General features: G+C 35.3%; 1 pseudogene; it reads left to right on the plus strand.

Annotated features, from left to right (window-relative positions):
- The first annotated feature begins 24875 nt into the window (after positions 1–24875).
- On the plus strand, positions 24876–27260 carry LOC149565698 (pentatricopeptide repeat-containing protein At2g29760, chloroplastic pseudogene; annotated as a pseudogene).
- Positions 27261–27595: the final 335 nt, after the last annotated feature.

The following is a 27595-nucleotide window of genomic DNA, read 5'->3' on the forward strand; positions in this document are numbered from 1 at the left end:
GGGAGAGAGAGAGAGAGCAAGGGATGAGAAAGGGGAGAAAGAAAGAAAGAGAGAGTAGGGGATGGGGGAGAGAGAGTAGCCCAAGAGAGAGGGGGGATGGGAGTGTGTGAGACAGAGAGAGTAGGGGATGGGAGAGGAGAGAGAGTACAAGATGGGAGAGGATAGAGAGTGAGAGAGTACGAGATGGGAGAGAGAGTATGCGATGGGAGAGGGAGTAGGAGAGGGAGAGTGAAAGAGAGTAGGCGATGGGCGAGGGAGTAGGAGAGAGAGAGTGAGAGAGAGTAGGGGATGGGAGAGGAGAGAGAGAGAGACTGAGAGAGAGTAGGGGATGGGAGAGGAGAGAGAGAGTAGGGGATGGAGGATGGTGGGATAGGGAGAGATGTGTTTTGACATAGTGCGTACGCACTTTATAGTGCATACACACTATTGTGCATACACACTATGTCAAATCACCCAAAAATGGTAAAAAAGCAAGTTTGGGTCCCATTTCATCCATTCTTTACTTTTGGTCTATTGTGCATTCTGTTGTTTCGACATAAAACATGGGTTTCAACATAGCAAACACTATTTGAAGACGTTTTGAAACTAGCAAACACCAAATCCAATCATTGGATATGTGATTTGAAGACTTTTTGAATATTCTTTGTATAGAAAAGGTTAGTGCAATCCTTTTTAAATATTGTTTGTTGATGTATAGATACATATTTGATTATAATTTGACATGTTGTTCGATATATAGTGAATTCTTTGAAATTTGTATGTTTGAATGAAATGTTATTTCGAAATGGTTAGAAATTTGACAAGTTGTTTGATATATATTATGTATTCATTCAAATAATTGTAATTTTTATATGTATTTGAATGATTTGTAATTTACACATTGTAAGTAATTGAGATGTTTGAATAATTTGACATGTAGAAATCATCATCATGCCAAGGAAGAAACCAAAAACTCAAACAAATGAAGATAGGGAGAGAGATTTGGCAATTAAAAGAGATAAAATGAAACTACTACATGAACAAAGAAAATTGAAAAGCAATAATGAAGAATTGACTTTCGAAGAGGATCAAGAATCACTGATACAAAGAAACAAAGAGGAAGAATTGGAAAGACAAAGAGAATGAATGAGACTATTACGCTCAAGAAGACAATTGAATTGTGAACCTACACCATCTTCCAATGTTGGAGTCATATCATCCTCTCATGTTGAAGAGACGCTAATTTGTAGATGTGATGATGTACACACTCCATCATGTCATGTTGAAGACACAACATCAACACATTGAGTAGGTGATATTCCATCTTTTGCATCTTATTGCCAAGGCACATCATCTTTAGTTCAAGGTATGCAATACACTCAACATTATGTTGATGTTCAAAATGTTGAGGGAATGGAAGAGATTATAACACCTTTTAGAATTCATTTTAGAAGACCAAAATATTTTATTTTTATTGATATTAACATTTTGAAATCAATGCCTAACAAGATTAGCAAGCGTACTTGTTAAAGAAAAGTTAATCATATGTGGAGATTATTTTTTGAAGAATTAAATATTACAGGTCAATGCCAATTATTTGTTGAAATGATGAGAAATTTAAAATTTAGGTCTATCATGAAGATTCTTGGGCTAAGAATGATGGATTATTCAAATGAAAAAAACACTGTAAAGAATCTAATGAGTGCTTATGACAAAGTGGGTTCTAAATCACCAAAGATAGTAATATCACAAGATGAGTACTTACATCAACAATAGTAAGTAGCCAAATGAAGAAAGCTCGACTCATGAGAAAGACAAGTAAAACATTAAAAATTGGTAGAGGTACTCTAAGGAGAGCCATGCTAAGGCATGAAAGATTGGAAGATCCAACAAAAAATGAATTATGGGCATTTAGCGGTAGACTACCGCGAAAGGATGAAGAAATTAGTGAAGCTTTGAAATCATTGATTGAAGATTTTTGGAAAAATAACACACGTGTTTCCCCTAATCGAAGAGATGTTGTAAGAAGGAGGATTGGTAACCAAAATTGCAACCTACATGTGAAACATTTTTTGGACCCAACTCACACACAATTTTTTGCAAAAATTTTTAGTATCTATCCTCAAATTCAAATAAGTCAAAGATTTTTTGAGATGGGTAAATCTTTTTATGTCAAGATAAATCACACACGTACAACTTCTTGTTGTAGGATAGATATTGAATTTTCTAACCATTTTGATGTTTTTAGGCATATATGTGTGTTTTTGCATTCTAAGTTTGTTTTGCAGGATTGTGACATGAATGAGCCACCAAGATCTTCAAGAGAATTCATATCCAAAATTTTATGTGAAATAGAGGATGACCAACAATTTTAAAAGACATCATGCTTGGATGGTACATGCTTATTTTGTGGTTCTTTGCAACTTTTATCAACTTGTCAATATATGGATAGTACACATGAAATTGGAAATGAAATAGTAGACTATAGAAAATTTAAGATAGTGAAATATGCTATAAAAGATGGGAAATAGGGAAAAAGATGTGATTTATTCATTGAAAAGATTCCAGTGTATGAGTTCATGAAGATTTTTTGTGAAAAGATTATTTATGAGTATGCAAGGCATACACATAGAGCTCGAAGGCTGGATTTGCAGTTCAAGTTGTGCAAAGATACATTTCCACTAGATACCATTGTTTCAGTTGTAGACTTCATAGAGAACTACACACTACAACCACAAAATGAGGTGCAAGCAAAGTATTATACTTCTCAACAGGTTGAAGAAAAATCCTTTTGAGTGCTATTGTAGGGCTACAAGGCATGCTATTAGGCCTAGTTTGAGGAATATTGAAGTTTTGGTGTCTAAACCATTGAAGAAAGTCTAAAATCTATTCAAGTACCTTGGATTGCATATTTTAGGGCTATCAGATCACATCATAAGACTTGTTGTTGGATAATTTACCATTTCACTTATTGAAGGCACTTTTGGTCACTAAATTCAACTATGCATTTGATTGAGTTTGTATTTGGACCTTCAATCCACCATAGTCTACCTTTCAAGTGGACTCCACTCTACATGCCCCACCCTCAAACCTAGGTGATGCAAAGTATTCAACAAAATCACTAAACTACCCTTCCAAACTCCGATCAACACCTTAACTTGCTTTCAACCTCCAAACAAAAACTAGGCCTTCTTCCAAGGTTAATGATTGATCCACTAGACCTCTAACATAGGTAGACTCTACCTCTAAGTGGACTCCATTTCACAAGCCCAACCCTCAAACCTAGGGTGCTCAAACAACTTGGACCAACCACAACACCTAGGGACTCCCTATCACTAACAGGCTTAAAATGAAAAATACTTCTTAAATGGTTCCAACACTCAACTTTTCTAATGGAAATGGTTTTTTATAGACTCAAACCAATAAGAAAACCGCAACTTTGAAGTTTCTCACACTCAACAATCAAATTGCAAAAAATGTTACCAACACTTCTTATTAGGACAATTCCTAGTTTCAATGGTCAAACTCCCAAACCATAGAAAGGACCATCCAATGTTTTTACATCACTAAACACCCTTCAACCACTCCTAAGAGATTCCAAAAGATCAATCACAAACTCTGCTCCAGCATCAAGTTATGCCCACTTTGTGTCACAGTCCTAAATGGCCAGTTTAGGTTGGGTTACAAGAAAAACATAAACAAATGGGTTCACAGACTTGGTTCAACCCCTTCGATCTCTTGTAAACCTTTAATTTTTCCTTCTACACCCTTCACTTGGGTCAAATCAATCAACTTGGGAGTTTGATCCTTCTTTTTCCTTCAAAACTAGATTAGACATAAGACTATGTTAAGTCTAGGGCTTGCTGGTAAAAATAGGTGCCCTACTCTTACAACACTGAAAATTTTCTATCTTAAAGACCCCTCTCCTAACTTTCATTCCACAAAGTGGCATTGAAATCCCACAGTGGGTTTGCAAGTTATGAGGCCATCTTGCTAAAACCCTTAGATTTAGGGTTAATCCAAGTAACCTTCACAAAATCTGCTATAACTTTTGTTCTAGATAAGATAAACACTTCAAACCAAATGAAATAGAATCCTAACTCAACCCTCTATCCAATCATATGCAATTTGTACCACTCCCAATCTATACAAGCTATACAAAACTGAAAAAATAGTTTAAAAAAAGTTAAAATTTTTGAGTTTTATTCACCAAATGTTGTCCACTCATCAGTACAATGACCTTCCCCACATGTGGAGACCTTAAATAAGTGCCTTACAATAGTTAAAACTTCCATTTGGATGGTTGGAAGATTGTACAACTTCCTCTTTTTAGTTTGACAAGAAAAATTACAAAAATTGCTCTTTAGCAACTTTTTGCATTTTGCAACTTTCTTGCACTTTTGCACTTTTTTACAAACCTTTAATCCAAAGGTGTCTTAATGATTCAAATCCACCTAAAACATCCTAAAAACATAAAAATACTCAAAATCGCACCTATTATGACTCCTTGGTTACGAATGGTCACTTGGCTTATAACCACACCAATGTGCCATTGTACCTTATAATTGAATCTTTTATTACAAGTATGGATCAAACTTCTTTCCTAATGATTCTAACCTACTAAACACCTTGAATTCATTCCTAAGAGCCTTAGGTGCCCTACACCACTAGGGTTCTCAATTGACTTAGATCAATCAGAACTTCTTAGGGACTCCCCTTCTCCAATAGGCCTAAAAAGGCAAACTCTCCCTAGATGGGTTTAGAACTCAACTTTCTTGATAGAAAAGGTTTCTATGGACCTAATCTCTCAAAAACACCCAACTTTAAAGTTCTCAAACCCCCAACAACTGATTTGCATATTTGTTACCGACATTTCTAATAGGGCTAATCGTAGCTTTCTCGGTCAAACTCCCAAACTTTGGAAAGGGGCACACTATATTTTCACCTCTTTAGACACCCTTTAACCACCTCTTAGTGATTGCAAAAGATTAAACTCTAATTCTATTCTAGCACCAACTAACACCAACTTTGAGTCACTGACCTAATTGGCCAAATTAGGTTGGGTTACAAAGGAAGTATGAGTAAATCGGTTCACAGACCTAACTCCACCCCTTGGAACTCTTCTTCACATCCAATTAATCCTCCTACACCCTTCACCTAGGTCAAATCAATCAGTTTGGAAGCTTGAACCTTCTTTCTTCTTCAAATCTAGACTAGACATATAGCAATGTTTAGTCTAGGGCTTGCTGGTAAAAATAGGTAACCTACCCCTACAGTTCTGAATCTTTTCCATCTTGAAGTACCCTCTCCTAACTTGTGTTCCCCAAAGTGGCATTGAAATCCCATGGTGGAATTGCAAGTTAGGAGGCCATCTTGAAGAAACCCTCAGATTTAGGGTAAATTTGACCAACCTCTACAAAAATTGATGTAAATTTTGTTGTATATAAAATAAATAATTCAAACCAAATGAAATGGAACATTAACTCAATTCTCTATCCAACTATACCAAAATTTCACTCGTACCAATCCATATAGGCTATACAGTATTGAAACAACAAAGAAAAAGACAAAAATTCTAAGTTTTATTCAATGTTTGTTGTTCACCCGTCCGTACAATGGGTTTCTCCTCTTGTGGAAACCTTAAATATATGTCCTCTAATGGTCAAAACCACTTATCAACACTAACACTAATAATTTTCAACACTAATCAACAAGAACACTAAAATATTGAACTCAATCATAACAAAAGATAAATTATTATACTAGAACTCATGAAAAACACTAGCTCATTGGTCAAGTTGATCATGTATAAGTATGGATATCTAGTATGGTTGGATAGGTTTGTGAATCTTCTTTCTATTGCACTTGGAATGAGGTTCTAATTTGCTCTACAACTCAAGATATCCCCATTTTGTGCAATTACCTAGGGTTTCATCTATTTTCCCTCATATCTTGAGATTCCATCATGGGAAATTAATGACCCTTGGTGGAATTTGATTTAGGAAATTTTTTTTTATGTTCCTTTTGGTTTTAGTTCAAAATAATGAGTCTAGAGAGAAAAACTTGATGCCCTAGGCATGCAAGATCCATGTGCATGCTAGAAATTCATAGCAACATCTTCCATAAATCGCTACAGAGAAGGTTTCGAGGCTTGAAAATTGGTAAGTGATAATCTTACATGATCCCACTCATGTTACAATTTTTGGATTGAAGTTTTTCTCAAGGGGTATGGTACTTCCTTTGTTAATGGATGCCTAATTGCCTACATTCCTAAGTGAGCCTTCAAAAACTCAGTTGCTACATACTTCTCTTGAGATCCCAAGGATTTAGTATGTTGTATAAAACTGAAAAGGGTATCCAAATTAGTGATTCTTTTCTTTGGGTTGTGAGGAGATGTTTGTGATTTTCCATGTTCAAGGCTACAAGCCTAGTCTTGAGTTTGTGAAGCAACTAGCCAATGAAAGTTGCATAGTTTGAATCTAATGTTGGATTCATGTTAGTTTGGACCTAAATTGACCCTTTCCATGCTTGGAAGTCACCCCTAGTCATTATTTGTATTTGTGGGGTTTTGTGTCAAATAAGTCGTGTGATGCCCTTAAAAGCAACTAGTGATTAGTTGTCTCTGTGATAGGTTTTCCTTGTGATTGGGAATTCCTAGGAGTGGTTGGGTTTCTTAGAAGGTTATAAAGATCCTTAGGTCATTAGGTTAATTTTTACGCATCTAGGAGTTAAGATGTCAAAAATTGCAAAAAATTGCAAAAGTTGTTAAAGCAAAATTGCAAAAATGCTGACAACTTTGCAGGAGTTTGGGAATTGGTGAAAGGCTAAGCATTTGGAAATAAGTTATTTTATTGTTGCTGAACCTTTTTGAAGTCATATAATTTGAATCAAGTGAAAAATCTAAAGATTTCACTTTTTGTGCAAAGTTGCATTGTTGAAAGTTGTAAAAGTTGCTCAAATTTGCAACTTAGTGGAAAAAAGGTTGTGGTATCAAACTGTCTATTCGGTTAGCTCCAGGTGGCTAGGTAAACCCTATTCCCAACCTTGTCCCATCCCATTGAGTGCTAGAACATTCTCGGGCACACTGAACCGAAACATCCCTAAGGGTCATTAAATGCCATAGGGCTGCAATCTTTGACAGGGCATATCTTAGAGCTTGTGTGAGGTATGGATGCAATTCTAGTTCCTATAGGATTGTGTTGTGGAGACCTACAATAACCTCTCTCACTTTTTGGAGATCATACTTCATTTTTTATTTTGCAATGCCATCTTGGGTGATGCTGAAACTTGTAGTGTTGGCCAATACAAAGTTGCCAACTACCAAATCTCTCTCACCTTTCATCGTGGGATCGAACTATCTACTCCATTAGCTCCGAGTGGCCAGGTAAACCCTATCCCCAACCTCATCCCATCCCATTTAGCGCTCAAATGTTCTCAGGCATGCCAAACTAAAATTTCCCTAAGGGTCACTAAATGCCATAGGGTTGCGATCTTTGACGGGGCATATCTCGGAGCTCGTGCAAGGTATGGATGTGATTCTAGTTCCTATAGGACCATGTTGCAGAGACCTACAATAACCTCTCTTTCTTTTTAGAGATCATACTCCATTTTAATTTTGCGATGCCATCTCGGGTGATGCTGAAACTTGTAGTGTTGGCCAGTACAAAGTTGCCAACTACCAAATCTCTCTCACCTTTTGTCATGGGATCGAATTGTCTGCTCTGTTAGCTCTAAGTTGCCGTGTAAACTCTATTCCCAACCTTGTCCTATCTTGTTTAGCACTTGAAAATTCTCGCGCATGTCGAACTGGAATGTCCCTAAGGGTCACTAAATGCCATAGAGCTGCAATCTTTGACGGGGCATATCTCGGAGCTCGTGCGAGGTATGGATACAATTCTAGTTCCTATAGGACCATGTTGTGAAGACCTACAATAACCTTTATCACTTTTTAGAGATCATACTCCATTTTAATTTTGGGACGCCATCTCGGGTGATGCTAAAACTTGTAGTGTTGGTCAGTACAAAGTTGCCAACTACCAAATCTTTCTCACCTTTCGTTGTGGGATCAAGTTGTCTGCTTCGTTAGCTCTGGGTGGCCGAGTAAACCCTATCCCCAGCCTCCTCCTATCCTGTTCAACGCTCAAACATTCTTGGGCACACTGAACCAAAACGTCCTTAAGGGTCACTAAATTCCATAGAGCTACGATCTTTGACAGGGCATATCTCGGAGCATAAAGCATGGTAGAAGACTTGGAATAGTGCATGATTTGGGATTTTCAATTCATTTGGTTTTTGTTGTGATGATGGCTAGCATGTGGCATACAAATTACTTCTTCTAGGAGCTGATGGGATAGTGTAGTGTATTGTTTGGATTGGCGAGTGTTAATTGATAAGTAGGAATCCAATGAGTCGTGAGTATTCTATTCATTCTCATGAGAGATGGGTTCATGTAAACCACTACTCATGCAACATGGGTCAATGAATTTGACTTAGAAACAACATAGTTGAATCTTGATAGAAATATCACAATTTGAAATGTTGTGGAATATATATGTTACTTATCAATTAACAAGCTTAAGGGGATTACTAATTAATGGTTCATAAGGCACAACACTTGATGAAGCTTTTACAAATGGAGTTGCAAGAAGAGTGGTTTTAACCATGGGGGAAACTTTTTAGTTAAGTGCACTTGAGTTAGAGTAGTACTAGGATGGGTGACCTCCCAAGAAGTATTGGTACTTCACCTCTCTAAGCATCAATTAGATTCAATGAGTGTTAAGTGTTCTATTCATTATCATGAGAGATCAATTCATGTAAACCACTACTCATGAAACATGGGTCAATGAATTTGTCTCAAATACTACACAGTTGAATTTTGATAGCAATATCACAATTTGACTTCTTTTAGAAATGTCTCCTACTTATCAATCAATGAGCTTAAGGGGAATTCTAATGAATGATTCATAACACACAACACTTGGTGAAGGTTCTGCAAATTGTGTTGCAAGAAGAGTGGGTTTAAGCATAGAGGAAACTTTATAGTTAAGTGTGCTCAAGTGAGAGTAGTACTAGGGTGGGTGAAATCTTAGGAAGTCCACGTACCTCAACTCTATTAGAATCACCTAGATCCAATGAGTGGTAAGTGTTCTATTCACTCTCACGAGAAATGGGTTCATGTGTCCCACTACTCATGAAACATGAGATAATGAGATTGACTAAAAAATTACACATGAATTCCATTAATACTATCACAATTTGACTTGTGAAAAAATATCTAAGCCTACTTATCAATAACACAATTTGCTAGACCATTTGACCTATCCTGGCATATACATAGATATCCAGTCTCCATGGTGATAGATTGATTGATTTATGAGGTGCACACATACACAAATAGGAAAATATGTGAGAAGAAGCAAAGTATTTTTTAATAGGATTGACTAGCATGCTAAACAAACCTCCCAAACCATTCAATTATATCCTTTGTCTAGTTTATATTGAAACACACAAATATTACTAAGGAAATCATACCCCTTTTTGTTTTTTGTTTTGTTAATGATGTTCCTCTTGTCATGATTTTGGATTGATAAGGACTCAAGTCTATAGGGGGTTTGATTGTTTCCTTGTCTCTTAAGTTTTGACAAGATTATCTTATGCATTTGATCTACTTTACGAAATTTGCACAAATGAGTTGGCATTACCATGTGACAACTTTGTTGCATTATGGAATTTGCTAATTTGCATGCCTTAGGGTTTAAACCAGTAAGTGAAACTTTGGAATCTGTCTTCCCTTGTCCCAATCTAATCATTGGATGCATTTGTTTGGTCTTTCTCACTAGATTTTTGGTACTTCCCTTGTTAAGGTGACCTAATTGGGGCAATTAGGCCTGTATAACAGTCCAATTTTGGAAGGCTTGTAAATGGCTTCAGCACTTGCCATTTTGGGGATATAAAAAACTCAATAAAGGGTACTTGGAATGCTAATTAGTTCCTAAGGTCTTTTGGAAGATATGGTACTTGTTGCTTTATTTGTCTTTGGAAGGACTAGTAGCCTAGATGCTGCATTATAAGGACAGAGTTATGAAATTCGTGTTTGGGTTGTTGTTTGGCCATGGTTCATTGGTTTTAGTGTTGGGATGAATCCCTTAACATGCTGATCAACCTTATTTGTGAGAATCCACCATTCATGGGTGTGAAGCCAATTTTGCTAGTGTAAAGTTGTATGGATTAATGATGATCCCTTAGTGTTATTGTTGTGTCAAGGTGTAGAAGTTTGGGTGTATAATCTATCTTGTTGGATTGACATCAGCATTGTGCTTATTGTACCCTAACCTCTACATCATTCTACCTATAAAATTCTATCTTTTATAAGGTACAACATTGACCAATTGTACATATAAGCAAATATATGCATTGGAATACATGTGAGTGCGCATTACAATTGGTATTCTATGATGGCATATCTAACATATGGAATTAATGAAACCTTGAGAATCCTATTAGGCTCTACATCATAACTAAACCTTGAGAATCCTATTAGGCTCTACGTCATAACTAAACCTTGGAATTAATGTAATGTATTGTTTTCAATTTCAGATTTGTTATATGTTTGTAATAATAATTTATGATAAGTGTTTAGATGCATAACATTGAAGGCAGGCTTTAAACATGAACAAGAAGATCATAAATCAATATGATAATGACATAAATTGCAAATGATAAATTTTTGGCTATATGTAATTTTTTATGTTTTGAATTGAAATTTTGTTTTGACTCTTGAAGTATGATTATTTCTACTATATATATAAGTTACTTAAAAGGTAAAATAGACTAGTAGTAAATTTAACTTGCTTGTAAGTTTTGTGGCCTATCTACACCTAAAGAATCAAAGGCATCACAAGTATCAATTTCAATAACCACAATATTACAAGAAATCCATCCAGTAATCTAAGAAATCTAGAGTAATTCTTCCTTGTATCTCCCTAGTAGGGAACCTAAGAGATCACATAAATAATAAGGGTAAAAGTGGAATAAATTTAATTCTATTTTTAACACAAAATTGAAGCACATACATTTCATTATCAATTCTTCTAACATTAAATATTTTGATATATCTCATTGATTAAATATATGAATATTCTATATTAACTCAACAAAAAAGTTCTTATAGGTTCCCAAACATCACTACTAGAAACACATACATAAGTTCCCATAAGTAAAAACCATCATAAATATATGAACAAGATTTTATTATAAATAATTGATTCCATTATTAGAATCAGACGATCAAGTGTGACAAGACCCTACAACAATTGATTCAATATAATCACTTATAAATAACATTAGAAATTTTCATACTAACTATTATAAACAACAACTAAAACCAAGAAAATTCTTTCATACCTCAGTCAATGGCTATGAACTAGCCATAGTTGTAGCCACTCCACGATTGACGAACTACCAAAGATGAGGAGGAGTCTCTGATGTCAAGAGCTGCATGTCATACAATACACATTAAATGTAACATGAAACATGAAACAAATATAATCAAATGAATTAAATTAACATGAAACAAATTTACCTCTACAAAGCTCGTGTTGCATCTAGGCTCGAAATCTATAGTGAATGTCGACAGTCCTATAGAGAACTAATGCACATGCATAAAATTTTTTGTCAATCCTTCATATGATTACTTAATAAATATATGTATACATTTAAATGATTAAATTGATACATACCTTTGGACTCGTTGAGGGGACAAAAAATGGGGTCGAGGGATTGCTACTAGGCCCACCAACACACTAAAACTAAATTTTGAACAATGTCAATAGATACTAATTAATTAATCATTCACTATACATATGAAATGTGATCAAATTAGTAAATTATAATTGTAATTTACTTGTGTATCAATGCCAAATGTCTCATTCAGGAACTGATCAGTGATGAGCCCATCATCCGCACCATCTCCAACATGAGTGCCAAATGTGCATAAGGATCTCCATGATGTGCACATGTGGCCACAACGCACAGAAGGCTCCCCCTCAACTAATGGACTTGTGCAATGAATGAGGGTCTGTGTCAAAGCATTAATGGTTCCTAGAGCACTGGCCTCTACATGTTCCTTCACAACTGAAGGAATAGTCACATGCTCACCTTGTGGCTTGACCACATGCCCTAACTACATTAGGGTCACGACGTTCCCCCGACCTCTCAAATGATGACCCCCCACCTCTACCCTGGGAGTCTAATATATCAAAATAATTGGGGATCTCCCCAAGGAAAAACTCACAATACAATTTCTTTAAAAAATACATGGGGACCTTGTGATTGTTGCAAGGGGGGGCATCAAAAACCATCCACCATCTATCCCAAAAATTATTTCTAATAGCATTGTGTATGCACCAATGGATGGGGAACCATTTAGTACCCTCTCTAACAGTATTTTGTTCACCAAATTTTTAAAATAATGTACATATTGCACCTTTTGGTATTTCTTTTTTTTTAACATCTTGATATGACAATTTATTTTCATAATATCTTTTTTGTTCATCCCTCTTAACCCGCCAAACATCTAACTGACCACTAATAAAAGCTATGTGGGTCTTAATGGATTCGAGGGATTATGCCAATTGAGATCTCATTGGATTGGTTTGTCCACATTGTTTCAACCAACCAATCAATCCTTCTAATTCGGTTTTGCCTCTTTCTATTTCATTTATTATATTTTCTTGTGTGCCAAGAGGAGGTCTTGCAATTGGTTCAGGTTGCAAAATTTGTTGTTCTTCTTGTGAAGGGTTTTGATTTTGATTTTCTTGAGGGTTTTGAGCTTCTTGGAGATTTACCGGTTCATTATTGACATTTCCTAATAAGAAATCAATTGAAATCTAAATAAATAAACAAATCTAAAGAAAATTTGTAAAAACCCTACAAAACAATATTAAAAATGTATCAAACAATGCAAAAAGGAATTTAGATGACATACGGCATGCTCATGATCTCAAACTTCAATGGCGAGGAGGCATATTTGCAAGGCGTGTGGTGAAAAGCTTGGTTTGATGCAATCCGCATATGCATTGCTACGAGGATAAGTAGGAAAAACAAGTGAAAATGAATGGGTTGCAGGTATGCAGACCATTTATAATATATATATATATATATATATATATATATATATATATATATATATATATATATATATATATATATATTTTAAAGCGCGTATGCACTCTATGGCTCGGGTTGCCCAAGCCATAGCGTGTGCGCACTATTGAAAATTGGAAAATAAAAAAAAAATGTGTCACCTTTTTGGCACCACAACTTGGTGCACTTACCTAGACAAAAAAGTCCATAAAACCCAATGTGTGTTACTCTATTGCACCTAATGTGTGCTCTTCTCAAATTGTAATGTGAACAATACAAGTTCATTGCAGCCCATTTATAATATTTTTTCTTTTTTAAAAGTGCGTACGCGCTTTATGGCTCAGGTTACCTGAGCCATAGTGCGTGCGTACTATAGTGTGAACGCGCTATTGAAAATTGAAAATAAAATAAAAATGTGTCACCTTTTTGGCACCACAACTTGGTGCACTTACCTAGACAAAAAAGCCCATAACACCCAATGTGTGTTATTCTATTGCACCCAATGTGTGATCTTATCAAATTGTAATGTGAACAATACAAGTTCATTGCACCCAATGTGTGTTATTTCCAGTAATTATGCACCCAAAGTGTGCTAATTCAAAAGGGAAAAAATAAGTCTCAAAGTGATACCTATCAAAGCAATAGGCTGAGGAGTTCAAAATACTTCTAATTTCATGTAACCCTTTCTAATTAAGGGAGGGATGTTAACATATTAATTATTAGGGTTATAGAATTAGGTAAATACATTTTAGTTTTGTTAGTTGTTAAATAGCAATTGAACTGCAATATGACTACCTTATTTTATGTAATGAATCTTGCTGAATAGAATACAGTAAAGTTTTGATTATTTTCCATTATATCAGATTTTTGGACCTAACAAAATGTTCATCTCTTTGTGAAAATAAGTTTTCCAGAGTTAATGGACCATTAGGGATTTTATCACCCTTCAACTAGGTCATATCTTTTCCTACAATTTCCAGGCCAGGACAAAATTATTTACTTGTATATTCAGAACCCTCAAAATATGCATGAGAAAATGATTGAGTACTAGCTAGGAAGCCTTTGGTCTGGGAGTTTCCTATGAGCACTTGCCAATATTTGACATTATTTGACACGTTTGGTCTATAAATAATTTCTACTTGATAAGTATATATTTTAAAATATGGGTGAGGCAATGACAAGGAAGTTAAAAAAGTGAGAGAATCAACTTTGGAATTCACAGTCCTTGGAATGGCCTTAATAGAAAATGCATCAAAAAGTTTAGTCTCATCCAAAATATAATTGTAGTAATGCTTCAACTATTTGTTCTTCAAAAGAAATAAACTTTAGACCTATTTCACAACTAGTTCAACATCACCCTTTGGGATGAGAATTTGTATGCCCTTAGCTTTGGCTTCTTTTCATCCTAAAATCAAGACTTCATATTTTGTAGTATTATTGGTGCTTTTAAAATCTAGTTTGTAATAAAAAGGGATAGGTTCTATTATGGCAATGTAAGGACTACCCTTGCAATTGATCTTGAGTTAGAACAACTTCCATCAAATTCCACCTACCATAGGCCAATATGTGTTCTTTGTGATTCAACATGACTCGCCCAATCTTCATCGAGAAGAATCAAGTAATTCCCAAACTGATATTCTTCATATATAATTTGTGCCTTAGGGTCATCAAATGGAAAGATAGTATATTTATTCTTGGGTTTCGGTTCTAAATTAACCTTCCTCTCACCAATAGAAATAATTGCTTTAGACTTATCCATCTTAATCTCACTCCACATGTCTGTACAAACTATCCTGCTAAGAAGCATAACATAGCTTGCAAGTATGTCTACTACTAATATTGTCAATTTTAATATTTTATTAGGGCAAGTAGCCATAACAACTTGAGCATCTTTTATCTACCCCATCAATGAGACTTTCTTCTCGTCCATTGAATAACATCATCCAAATGTCTCAATTAGGGTTAGGCCTAGGGCTTTATCACTAGAGAAAGGCCCATTGTTATATGAGGCTCTAGAGTCTATTATATAATTGCTCGGCTTATGGATGTTGAGAAGAATAAATATGTAAAAGGGATTGGATTTCTTTTTAGTGGTATCAACTTCCTCTATAGGGCCATTCATAGCTAGGTGAAATAAATTAATAGCATAGATAGACACAAAGATATGGTGATTTGAAGGGGGGAATTATTCTTCAACCATAAATTGTTTTTGATCACCTTTCATGTATTTTATCAATTTCTCTAACTCCCTAGTATTAAGTTGCCGGTACTCAGTAGGAAATATTTGAATGGTTGAAGACTTACATAATTATACTATGTTAAAATAGGAGGATGAGACATTATTTCTTTACAAAATTTTTACTTCAAGCATCTTCATATTAGACAAAGGAGTACTAACATCCCTATATTTCAATGGAGTGCCTATGGAGGTGCAACCTAGTTAGAACTTGGGACTTTCCCTACTATTGGCTAGGAATGCACAAGAAGGATCATCAAGAGTAAGAAGAATATCACCACCCCCTTCAAGTCTAAATCGTACTCAAGGTAAAAAGAAGTAAACTCGCTAGGTTTCTCTTGATCCCTTTTTTCTTGTATTATTTCAGCAAGATTTTCTTTGGTGACTTGCATCTGGATGTGTCTCATCGTCTCTAGGAAAGTCTAGCAATCATTACCTATTGCGAGGTGGAAAGAACACATGACTCCTCTCATTGAAGGTGCCTCAAGAGGAAACTTTTCCTAAGAAGAAGGAAGCATGGGTGTTTTTCTATTGGCTTGATTGAAATGTCTCTAGCCAATGTCTTAGTTTGGTTATTGGTATAAAATTTCTTCCTTAGGTAATTTTCTTTTGAGGGTGGTCACATCATTAACTAGTCTATTCATAATAGGTTTAGAAGAGGTGGAAGATTGAACATTAAGGAGTTGTACTTCCTTTTTCCAATTTCATTTTGTTATTAAATCATCTTCAAACTCAATGGACAATGTCTGCATTGTTCCTAAGTCAGCTACCTTGCCCCTCCTAAGATGAAAAATAATATCTAGAGGCATGGCACTAAGGAATAATCCTTTTTTATTTTCAGCATTAGGCCTTTTGGTAGTAGGAATTTTGTGCAAGATCTTGTTGAACTTGGCTACAAACTCATGCATGGGTTCAGGCATTTCTTTCTTTAATTGAGTTAATTGGAGTAAGAGGGAGTGTTCATCATTGTGGCTTTGAATCAGGCCTCAAAATATGTCTTCATATCATTCTATTTAGAAATAGAGGCATTTGGAATATGGTGGAACCAATCCACCACTAAATCTGTGAGGGTTTGGACAAACAACCTCAATATCACATCTACGGTAGGAATTAAAATCACCTCACAAGCCATGTTCAAGGGGCCTACATGGGCCTCCCATGGTTGATTATGAGCCATTATAGATAATATAATATTCACAGGTTGCAAATTAATACTAGAAGTTACTATAATCTTGGGTAAGATTAAGGCCTCAAAAGCTATAGGGGAAATAGTTATGCTACGAGGGGAAAAGGATATGATGCTTGACTTTAACTTCTTCCTTTGGGTAGGGATTTTGGTGAGAAAGAAAATTCTCCTCAAAGCTTCAAAATTGTCATTGACCAATCCTCTATATCTATCTCCCCTAGTATATCTATTATTTTCTAGTTTATCAACCCATGTTTTAGTGGTCTTGAATATGTCCTAGGCTTTGCATGTTTCTCTTAGGAATACAAACAATTCCTTCCATGACCACTACATTTTGTCTAATTGGGGCTTTCCTCAGGAGTTCACCAAATTCTTCTTCCTCCTTTAGGATTTTTTTTGCCTGATGATACTATTGGGCACTTCTTCTACACTTCTAGGCCAAGATATTCAAGTCAAAGGTAAGGTCCTCTTGAGTATCTTGGAACCATAAATTAGGTTGGAGGACTAGAAATAGGTTTTCATGAGGTAGTATCATTATCTCTCATAATATAACACTACTTCAGTAATTATAATGTTTGATTCCCCAATAGAGTCGCCAAAAATTTGTTAGCTAACAGATTTGTTTTCCATTCAATATACTAGCTCTATTGACTCTATACACTTATTTGGGAAACAAACTATCAAACAATAATTGGGTTATAATCACTTCCCTCTAAATTTTACCAAGCTACAACTCTCTTTTAAAATATTTGAATAATCATTCCTACTCTAATAGTCAGACATTATCTTAACAAGAAGGCATTCAAGGCCACCCAATCTCATTCTTGGACAAGGAGTGTATAAACAATATTTCAAATTTCCTCTACATAGAAAATCAATGTATTATGTCTTTTATGATCTTAATAAATCCAAGAAAATCCTATCATGACATATATATGTTCACTCCACATTCATTAAGAATAACATAAGTCACCAAGTAAGTTATTCACACATAAATAATACTTCATGAATTCAAACACACATATTCAAATTGTTTCCTTGTATTCCAATAACCAATTACTACTCGCAAACCAAATATAAAGATTTTAGAATCTAGACTAATTATGAAGAACTATCTAATGTTTAGTGGATTGATGATACATCCACTATGGTCAAGAAAGAAGAAGACAAAATTAATGGGCTTATGAACAAGTTAGATATCTTTTGGGTCCATCCATCAAGTTAGGTACCAAGGTATTCCTTTGTAGACATCCCATACCTATGGAGATGTAGGAGTGGATCAAAAGAAAAACTAGACAGAAAATTGGTAAGTGGAACACCCAATATGTATCCTTTGCAAGAAAATTTCATGTTTGCCTCAAGATTTTGTCTTCTTGCACCATTAACTTCACCTCATCTTGGATGTTTAACCAATCTCAATTTAACCACAACTAAAGGCAAATCAAAGATTTCTTTAGTTAGATGGCAGAGGGAAGAATAAGAAGAAGCATGGAGTAAATTTTAAGTGGTGTGATTTGAGAAAATCAGCAAGAGGTTTGGGTTTGAAGGATTTAAGGACCCAAAAAAATTCTTTTGCTATGAAGTGGATTGTCAAGGCAATCCAAAGGGATGAGCCTTGAAAGGTTTTGCCAAGACATAACACAACTAGAGTTGTCCCTTCTTTCTAGATGGATTGATATTTAAATGACTAGTTAGATGGTCACTTCTTTATCAAAGTTATGGGTTGTAATGCCTTCAAATCTATTTGGAAGGGTTGGGAATCAATCAAAGAGAGTTTCTAATAACAAGATCATTGGAAATGATGGATAGATTTGTGGGGAGAAATATATTTGGTAGAATTTAAAACATGGGGATAAGTATCTAACATTACTCCAAGGGTTCTTGTCTAAGAGTGGAGTAGTTAAATTGGTAGAGAAATTTAACATCCCTTAAGCACAATGGAGAACTGGTACAAAAATTCAATATCATTTATACACAATGGAGAACTGATGTAGAGCATCTTATAAATCAACCAATAAGTTGGATACGTTTTGATGCCTTCAAAATCTATTAAATAAATTCATTATATAGAGGCATCTCATGAGGCAAAACAAAGCATTTTCCAACACAAAAACATCAATTCTTCTCCATTTACATATCCTAATTTTTATATCTGATTACATTATTCATAACTTTTAATCTTGAACTTTTCTTGCCAAACCCTTTGACAAAATTCTTCCAAATTAGGAATAATAAAACATATCCAAACCTGAGTGAATAACAATAAATCCATTACACGTTATAGTCTCTTCACTAGACCCATTTTCTCTGTCATAAATCATATGTAAAACTAGCAACCCTGCCTAGGGAATCCAATAACTTCCTCAAAACAACTCCAAATGAAACCAAACCAATTTTAATGATTCTATATGAATATATTTTCATAATATGTAATCCATAAATTCTTCCAATTCATAAATCTTTCTACAAGCACAAATCATTGTCTGCATCTTCAATTGAGATCCTTAAAAACCAGTCTTCACTCAATTACACATAACTTACACAAATTAGAATGAAAATGACTCAAACCAATTGAAAATGAAATATAGTTCACATATATTTCCAATAAATATAAATAAAGTTCTTTTTTTGTCCAAATGTGTTTGTACCAATCATTACAATCTGACTGTAGTTGGGCATCCTCAAATTTGCAAATAACCATTTTTACCAAAATTTGCATATTTTCTTCAAAATTGAATGAAATTGATCCCAAAAAAAATGAAAAGGAAAATTATTCATCCTACTATTCAAATGTATAGGATATACATGGGTTCCAAGTTTTAAATGGTCGTACAAGACTTGGAACCAACACAAAAATAGTTAACACCAATCAAAATGACAAGTTCTTAAGAAACCAATTGATTCAAAATGATCTCTTCTTCTTCTCATTCATTCCTTTCTATTTGGAACAACCAATACAATTCTTTTATAGTGGTTGTGGTGGCCTAAAAATTCTCAACCACCTTTTAAACCAACCCATTACATTCTTTTAACCCTTTTGCATTACAAATTTCATATAAACTCAACCTAGACCAAAATTATGACTCAAATGACTTTAGATGGATACAAATATATTTTTTCACCTATTAAATAAACATTTTGACATTATTTATCATATTAAGACCTCCTTTTACAATTTTGACAACTTATTACAAATGGCTTCTCTAGCCTTTACATCTTGACTCAAAAGACAAATATATCATAAATGGAACACATTAATTCAACATATAACTTAAGGACTCTAAACCTCCTTATTCTCTTGAAATTTAGGTGCCTCTACACCAAGAACCTACTTGAATACCAAGGAAGGTTGTTCCTCTCTATCCCTCCCTAGAGATTTTAGTTGTAATGACTCTAGAATGACATAATATAAATGGGCAAATGGTATCCCTCTACTTGGTACCAAGGCCAAATAGATCTACCATATCCTCTCATAAAGTCATGACTTTATCCATCATGTTTCATCCCGTTAAGCCTTAAAAAATGATAGCCCAAGCTAGTAAATGATTTTCTCCCACCTTTGGACCAGTATTATTAAACCTAAGGAAACAAAATTGATCGCGGCTCCTCCTACAAAATACTCCTATGCTTATGCCTAAAAATGTATCTAACATATATTCCTTTTACAAACCCTCTAAATCCATTACTCATGTACTTTTTGGATGTTTGTTTGGAAGGGAAGTATGAGGGTATTTGGCCTTATTTTAAACAAAAAAAACTTTAAAATCTCTATTGTTTTTAAAAAAAAAAAAATTATCATGAACCATAAGAAACATTGGAATGCTTTCTAGTTTGTCCATTGTGCTAAGATTTTTGTGGTGTATATAGAAATTACATAATGACAACATTTTAAGGCCTCAAAAGCTATAGGGAATAGTTACTTCAGGAGGGGAAGAGGGCATGTTGCTTGACATTACCTTGTTCCTTTGGGTAGGGATTTTGATGGGAAAGAAAAAGTCTCCTCAAAGCCTCGAAATTTTCATTGACCAATCCTCTTTATTTGTCTCCCCTGGTATATCTTTTATTTGCCAGTTTATTAATGCTTGTTTAGTTGGTCTTGAATATGTCCCAGGCTTTGCATGTTTCTCCTAGGAATACAAACAATTATTTACGTGACCACTACATTTTGTCTAATTGGGGCTCTCCTTAGGAGTTTGAAAAATTCTTCTTCCTCTTTTAGGATGCAGTTGACCTAATGATACTATTGGGCACTTCTTCTACACTTCTAGCCCAAGGTATTCAAGCCAAAGGTAAGGTCCTCTTGAGTATCTTGGAACTGTATTTTAGGTTGGAGGACTAGATATAGGTTTTCGTGAGGTAGGACCATTATCTCTTATCATATAACACTGCTTTGATAATTATAATGTTTGATTCCCCAATAAAGTCGCCAAAAATTTGTTAGCTAACAAATTTGTATTCTATATAATATACTAGCTCTATTGATTATATACCCTTATTTGGGAAATGAACTGTCAAACAACAATTGGGTAAGTGTGTTTTAATCACTTCCCTCTAAATTTTCCCAAGGTACAACTCCCTTTTAAAATATTCAAATAATCATTCCTACTCTAATAGTTAGACATGATTTTAACAATAAAGCATTCAAGGCCACCCAATCTCATTCTTGGAGGAGGAGTGTATAAATAATATTTCAAATTTTCTTGACATAGAAAAACAATGTATTATGTCTTTTATGATCTTAATAAAGCCAAAAAAATCCTATCATGACATACATCTGTTCACTCCACATTCATTAAGAATAACATGAGTCACCAAGTAAGTTATTCACACATAAACAAAACTTCATGAATTCAAACACACAAATTCGAATTGTTTCCTTGTATTCCAATAACCAATTACTGCTCACAAACAAAATAAAAAGATTTTAGAGTCTAGACTAATGATGAAGAGCTAGCTAATGTCCAATGGTTTGATGATACATCCATTGTGGTCAAGAAAGAAGAAGACAAAATTGATGGGCTTATGAACAAGTTAGATATATTTTGGGTCCATCCACTGAGTTAGGTATTAAGATATTCCTTTGTAGCCATCCCATACCTAGGAGATGTGGGAGTGGATCAAAAGAAAAATTAACCAAAATTTTGGTAAGTGGAACACCCAATATGTATCCTTTGCAAGCGGATTTCATGTTTGCCTCAAGATTTTGTCTTCTTGCACCATTAACTTCACATCGTCTTGGATGTTTAACCAATCTCAATTTAACCACAACCAAAGGTAGATCAAAGAGTTCTTTAGTTAGATGGTAGAGGAAAGAAGAAGAAGCATTGAGTAAATTTGAAGTGGTGTGATTTGAGAAAATCGACTAGGCATTTGGGTGTAAAGGATTTAAGGGCCCAAGGAGTTTCTTTTTCTGTGAACTGGATTGCCAAGGCAATCCAAAGGGATGAGCCTTGAAAGCTTTTGCTAAGACACAACACAACTAGAGTTGTTCCTCTCAAAGGTTCTTTCTAGAGGGAATGATATTTAAATGACATGTTAGATGGTCACTTTTCTATCAAAGTTATGGGTTATAATACTTTCAAATCTATTTGCAAGGGTTGGGAAACAATCAAAGAGAGTATATAATAGTAGGATCATTGGAAATGATGGTAGATTTGTGGGGAGACATCTATTTGGTGGAATTTAAAACATGGGGATAAGTATCTAACATTACTCCAAGGGTTCTTGTCTAAGAGTTCAATAGTTAAACTAGCAGAGAAATTCAACATCCCTTAAACACAATGGAGAACTGGTGCAAAAATTCAATATCATTTATACACAATGGAGAACCTACTCGATTATTAGGGAAGTTTGTTCCTCTCTATCCCTCCCTAGGGATTTTAGCTGTAATAACTCTAGAATGACTCAATATAAATGGGAAGATGGTATCCCTCTACCCAGTACCAAGGCCAAATACATCTACCATATCCTCTCATAAAGTCATAACTTTGCCCATCATGTTGCATCTTGCTAAGCCTTAAAAAATGATATCCTAAGCTAGTAAATGTTTTTCTCTTACCTTTTGACCAATACTATTAAACCTAAGGAAAAAAAAATTGATTGTGGCTCCTCCTACACAAGACTCCTATGCTTATGCCTAAAAATGAGTCTAACATATGTTCCTTTTACAGAATCTCTAAATTCATCACTCCTATTTTTTTGGATGTTCATTTGGAAGGGAAGTATGAGGGTATTTGGCCTTATTTTAAACAAAAAAAACTCTTTAAAATCTCTATTATTATTATTATTATTATTATCATGAACCATAAGAAACATTGGAATACTTTCTAGTTTGTTCATTGTACTAAGATTTTGTGGTGTATCTAGAAATCGCATAATGACAACATTTTTAATGGTCGAGACAAGTTCATTATTGAGTCTCTATGGAGACTTATTTCTTTATAATATCGTGTGCATGCTTCAATGGTCATAAGGTTTGATGAACAATTTTTTTGGACCTACATCATGATGGGAAAATGAGAGTTCTCAAAGAAGTCTCACGTGATTACTCATGGACACTATTTTCATTTGAAGAACACACAAATTTTGAGATAGCCTTGCAATTTTTTATGACTAACACCAATGAATAGCGGAGGAAAGTAGAACAAGAACAAGAGAGGTACCCATTATTGTTGTGCCACTAGACATTGTTCCTATCGTGGTACTATTTGTTGAGGCAATCATCCACCCTTACAACCTAGGCATCCATGAAGATAATATCCTTTGTTGGATGGAGGGCCCTTCAGGATGGACCAACTAGGTCGACAAAAGGCCTTAACCCTTGTAGCATTCTATACTTTTTTGTGATCATTTTTCTCTCTTTGTCAGTTATCTGATGTATTTGGTGGTGCACATTATGTATCTATTTGATCATACATGTATTTAGAATCTTGTTCTATCTAGGGACAAATGATGACTGATAACTTGCCTTGATGTTGATACTCAAAACTCAAATTTTGTAATAGTAATACATTTAATTAACAATAAAATAAAATAAAAATTCAAATATGAAATATAAAATATATGTTTGTATTATAGAGTTTAATGAGTCTTTTAGATATAGGTTTATAATTTATGTTCTTGCAACAAAATTCATTTAATCAATTTTAACATTGTACAAATATTGTTTATATCTCATTTCCAAATATATTTGCATTCATTCATTCATGTCTAATTTTCCATATTCTTGAACATGTTTGAATTTTAAATTTTTAAGAAACTTGTTTTCTTATACCGACTTTACATTGTCTCTTGTGATTTCATAAAAATTGTATCTTTCAAACCTCTAAGTTATTTAATCTTCCTTTCAATCGCATTAATTGCTCAACATACAACTTTGAAGATCACTTTAGAGGCATTGATGTTGTGTTGTATGATGCTACACTAACCATGAAGATATTACTTTACCATTTATTTTATTTGAGCTTACAAAAAATGTTGGACTTTGCAAACAACATACAAAACCTCTATTTTTAAATATAATATTTTAGTAAATGGGCCCTTGCTCTATTGGTGAAGTTGAAAGGTTTTTGATGAACTCGCCAAGGATCAAGTTGTTGAGTGGAAGGCTCCAACATCGATTTAAGTGATGAGGCTAGGATCGTACTCGAGGCAAATTTCAGGAAATGGATACTTCTTAGTCCTTAACTCTAATGGTTCATTTGGTTTGTGGAAGATGATTGGAATTGACATTTGCATAATCCATATTTGGAAAATTTTGCAATTGTGCCAAAAATGGCAAAATGGAAGTATAATATCAGACTTCTAATTTGCCTCAAAATCATATTAGTACACTTCCTTCTACTTACCTCAAATTGAAAATTGTAACCTGGTTACACTTTTTTGAGTGTAAAAATTTGCATTTCATTAATTTTTCATGTTTGTTTGTGTTTATTTAATCTATTTGTTTAACCATTGGGGTTTGAAGTTGTTGTGTGTCAAGTTTTTTTTGTGCATGGCAAAATTAAACTACTTGGTATGGGAAGGAGTGTGTTGCCTAAGTGGAAGTGGAAAACATAATAATCATAAACTATGGGCAAATTGTCTTGAAAACTCCATAACTGGATCCATGTTTTGATCTCAAGTCACTGACAAGAAAAAGTTAGCCTTCAAAATTGAATCATGCCAGCTTAAAAACAAATTTAAAACATACGAAAGACCATCTCCAAGATGACAACAATATTAAAGAGCATCCACTCGGAGTTTGCTTACCACGCTTTGCAAACATGTTTGGATCTACTTCTACAATTCCATGAACCAAACAAATTCTAAAAACTTCAGCCAAAACTCTCCTTCCATATCATATAGCTAAAACACAATTTGATGGATGATGACCACCAAAAGAAAAATGAAAAAAATGATAGGAAAGTAACTTGTGATATTGCCATCAGAATTTAACTGTGTGATTTTGAGTCAAACTCATTGACCCAGGAAAAAAACTTCTAAAACAATTATTTGATGGATGACCTCCAAGAAAGGATTTTTTGAAAAATTATGAACTTTAACCTCTACCCGTTCGAATATCACACTGGCAGGAGAAGGGCCGTATAGATAGGAGAGTTTGAATTCCTTCTAACAACAATCCCACAAGATTTGGTTTTAGAATGGTAAAATCTAAAGATTTCTGAGCTATATATTACTGAATGGAGTTAGTATGTGTTATGGAACACCATGGCATATCCCTGCCATTTCTTGAACAGAACTGTCTCGATTACAAGGAGGGAAAGCGATTCCATGCAACCATTATTAAAATTGGACTCAAGCTGGGCTTGTATTTCGCCAACAAGCTAATCATCGTATATTCCAAACATGGCGGTATTGCAGATGCAGGCCAACTGTTTGATGAAATGTCTGATAAAAACGTAATCTCATGGACGGCCCTAATCGCTGCCTATACCCACCAAAACCAAGGCCAGTTGGCTCTCCGTCATTTTGAGCAAATGCAGAGGGAAGGAGTGAAGCCAAACCAATTCACCTTCTCCTCTGTGTTGAGCGCATGCTGGGAGGCGCAAGCGGGGAAGCAGCTGCATGCCCGTGTGATAACCCATGGATTTCACTCCGATGTTGTGGTGTGCAATGCTGTTATTAGTGCGTATGTAAAATGCAGGGAAATGAGAGATGCTCACAAAGCATTCTCGTACTCGCACACAAATAATGTGGTTTCATGGACTTCCATAGTTGCAGGTTATGGCAAATGTGGTAACATTGAGGTTGCACGTGAAGTGTTTGATCAAATGCCTCACAGAAATGTGGTGTCCTGGAATGCCATGATTGCAGCATACGCCCAGCAGAATGAGGGGACAGAGACTCTAGCACTTTTTCACCAAATGAGACAATTCTACCCCCCCACGGCCTTCACCTTCTCTACATTTACCCCTCTTCTGGCAGTCTGTGCCCGTTAGCCCAGCTTACAACTGGGCAAGCTGCTGCATGGCCACGTACTCAAATGTTCTTTACTTCAGCATAAGGATGTGGTGTTAGAAAACAGCCTGGTTGACATGTATGCCAAATGTGGGAACATAGAAGACGCCCGCCTCATATTTGAAGCAATGCCTGTAAAAAACGTTGTTTCATGGACAGCAATGATTGATGGGTATGGCAAGCATGGACATGCAAAGGAGGCTCTCCGTCTGTTTGAAAAAATGCAGGAGCATCAGCCTTCAAATTGGGGTATAGAACCTAATGATGTGACCTTCTTGAGTGTTCTATCTGCTTGTAGCCATGCTGGCCTAGTGGATGAAGGCCTCCGCGTGTTTCATTGTATGAACAGCAATCATAATATATCTCCAAGGCCAGAGCACTATGCTTCCATGGTTGATCTTCTTGCTCGATCAGGCTGCTTGGAGGAAGCTCGTGCTTTTATCAATAAAATGCCAGAGGAGGTAAAAGCAAGGGCAGAAGTGTGGGGGGCCTTACTTGGTGCTTGCAGATACACTGCTAATATTCAACTAGCAAACCATGTTGCCCAGCGCCTTTTTCTCTTGAAACCCCAACACCATGGGACATACATTGCACTCTCCAATGTGTATGCAGCAGCTGGCATGCGCACTGATGCAGCAAAGGTAATCAAAGCAATGAGAGACAGGGGAATCAAAATGGAACCAGGATGCAGCTGGATTGAGGTGGGGAAAGAAGTGCACCGATTTCTTGTAGGTGACACAATCCACCCTCAGACAGAGCAAATCCATGCAACTTGGATAAAATTGGAGAAACAAATGAAGCAAGCTGGTTATATACCTGAAACAAATCTAACGTTTAATGAAATGGGAGAGGAACACAGGGATCTAATTAGCTGTCTTCATAGTGAGAAGCTTGCCATTGCATTTGGACTTATTAGCAACCCCCCTGGGTCATCGATACGAATATATAAGAACCTTCGTGTGTGCACGGATTGTCACATTGCTACCAAGATCATCTCCAAGATTGTTGATAGGGAAATTGTTGTAAGGGATGCAAACCGTTTTCATCATTTCAAAAATGGACTATGTTCGTGTGGAGATTTTTGATGATATTAATGATCCTATTGTCCTTTATGATAGTGTAGAATTTAGAGATCGTCTCTAGAGTATTATCGATCATGCAACACAGTTAGAAATGATCTTATAAACTTGGCTAGAAGATATTGTGAAAGAGTTAGGATCGTTCAGGTAATGCTACAAAGAACAAATATTAATAACAGGGTTCAAGGCATCTGTTACTCGTAGTCCTTTTAGAGTGATAACCCCAATAGTTTGAAGACGATTGTTTACATGGTATCCTTCACTAGTAGACCTTGAGAGTGGCATTGATTTCTGATTACAGTGGACTAAAACGCTTGCTAGATTTTTTAGCATCAAATTGCATATGAAAACATCAGAGAAGCCAAATCATCAGAACTTCAAGTGTTTATAAGCCAGGGCAATAATTTCAATCTAATACGTTCCTCACTTTCTGATACAAGGCCTGCAAACTATATGAGAGTAGTTTCCTGTTTGAGATAGGGGTCTGGATATAGAAGTTTTGTTCAACTTAGA

This window comes from Cupressus sempervirens, chromosome 3, assembly GCF_028749045.1.
Source record: "Cupressus sempervirens isolate cs-2001-9-10 chromosome 3, ASM2874904v1, whole genome shotgun sequence".
Lineage (NCBI taxonomy): Eukaryota > Viridiplantae > Streptophyta > Pinopsida > Cupressales > Cupressaceae > Cupressus > Cupressus sempervirens.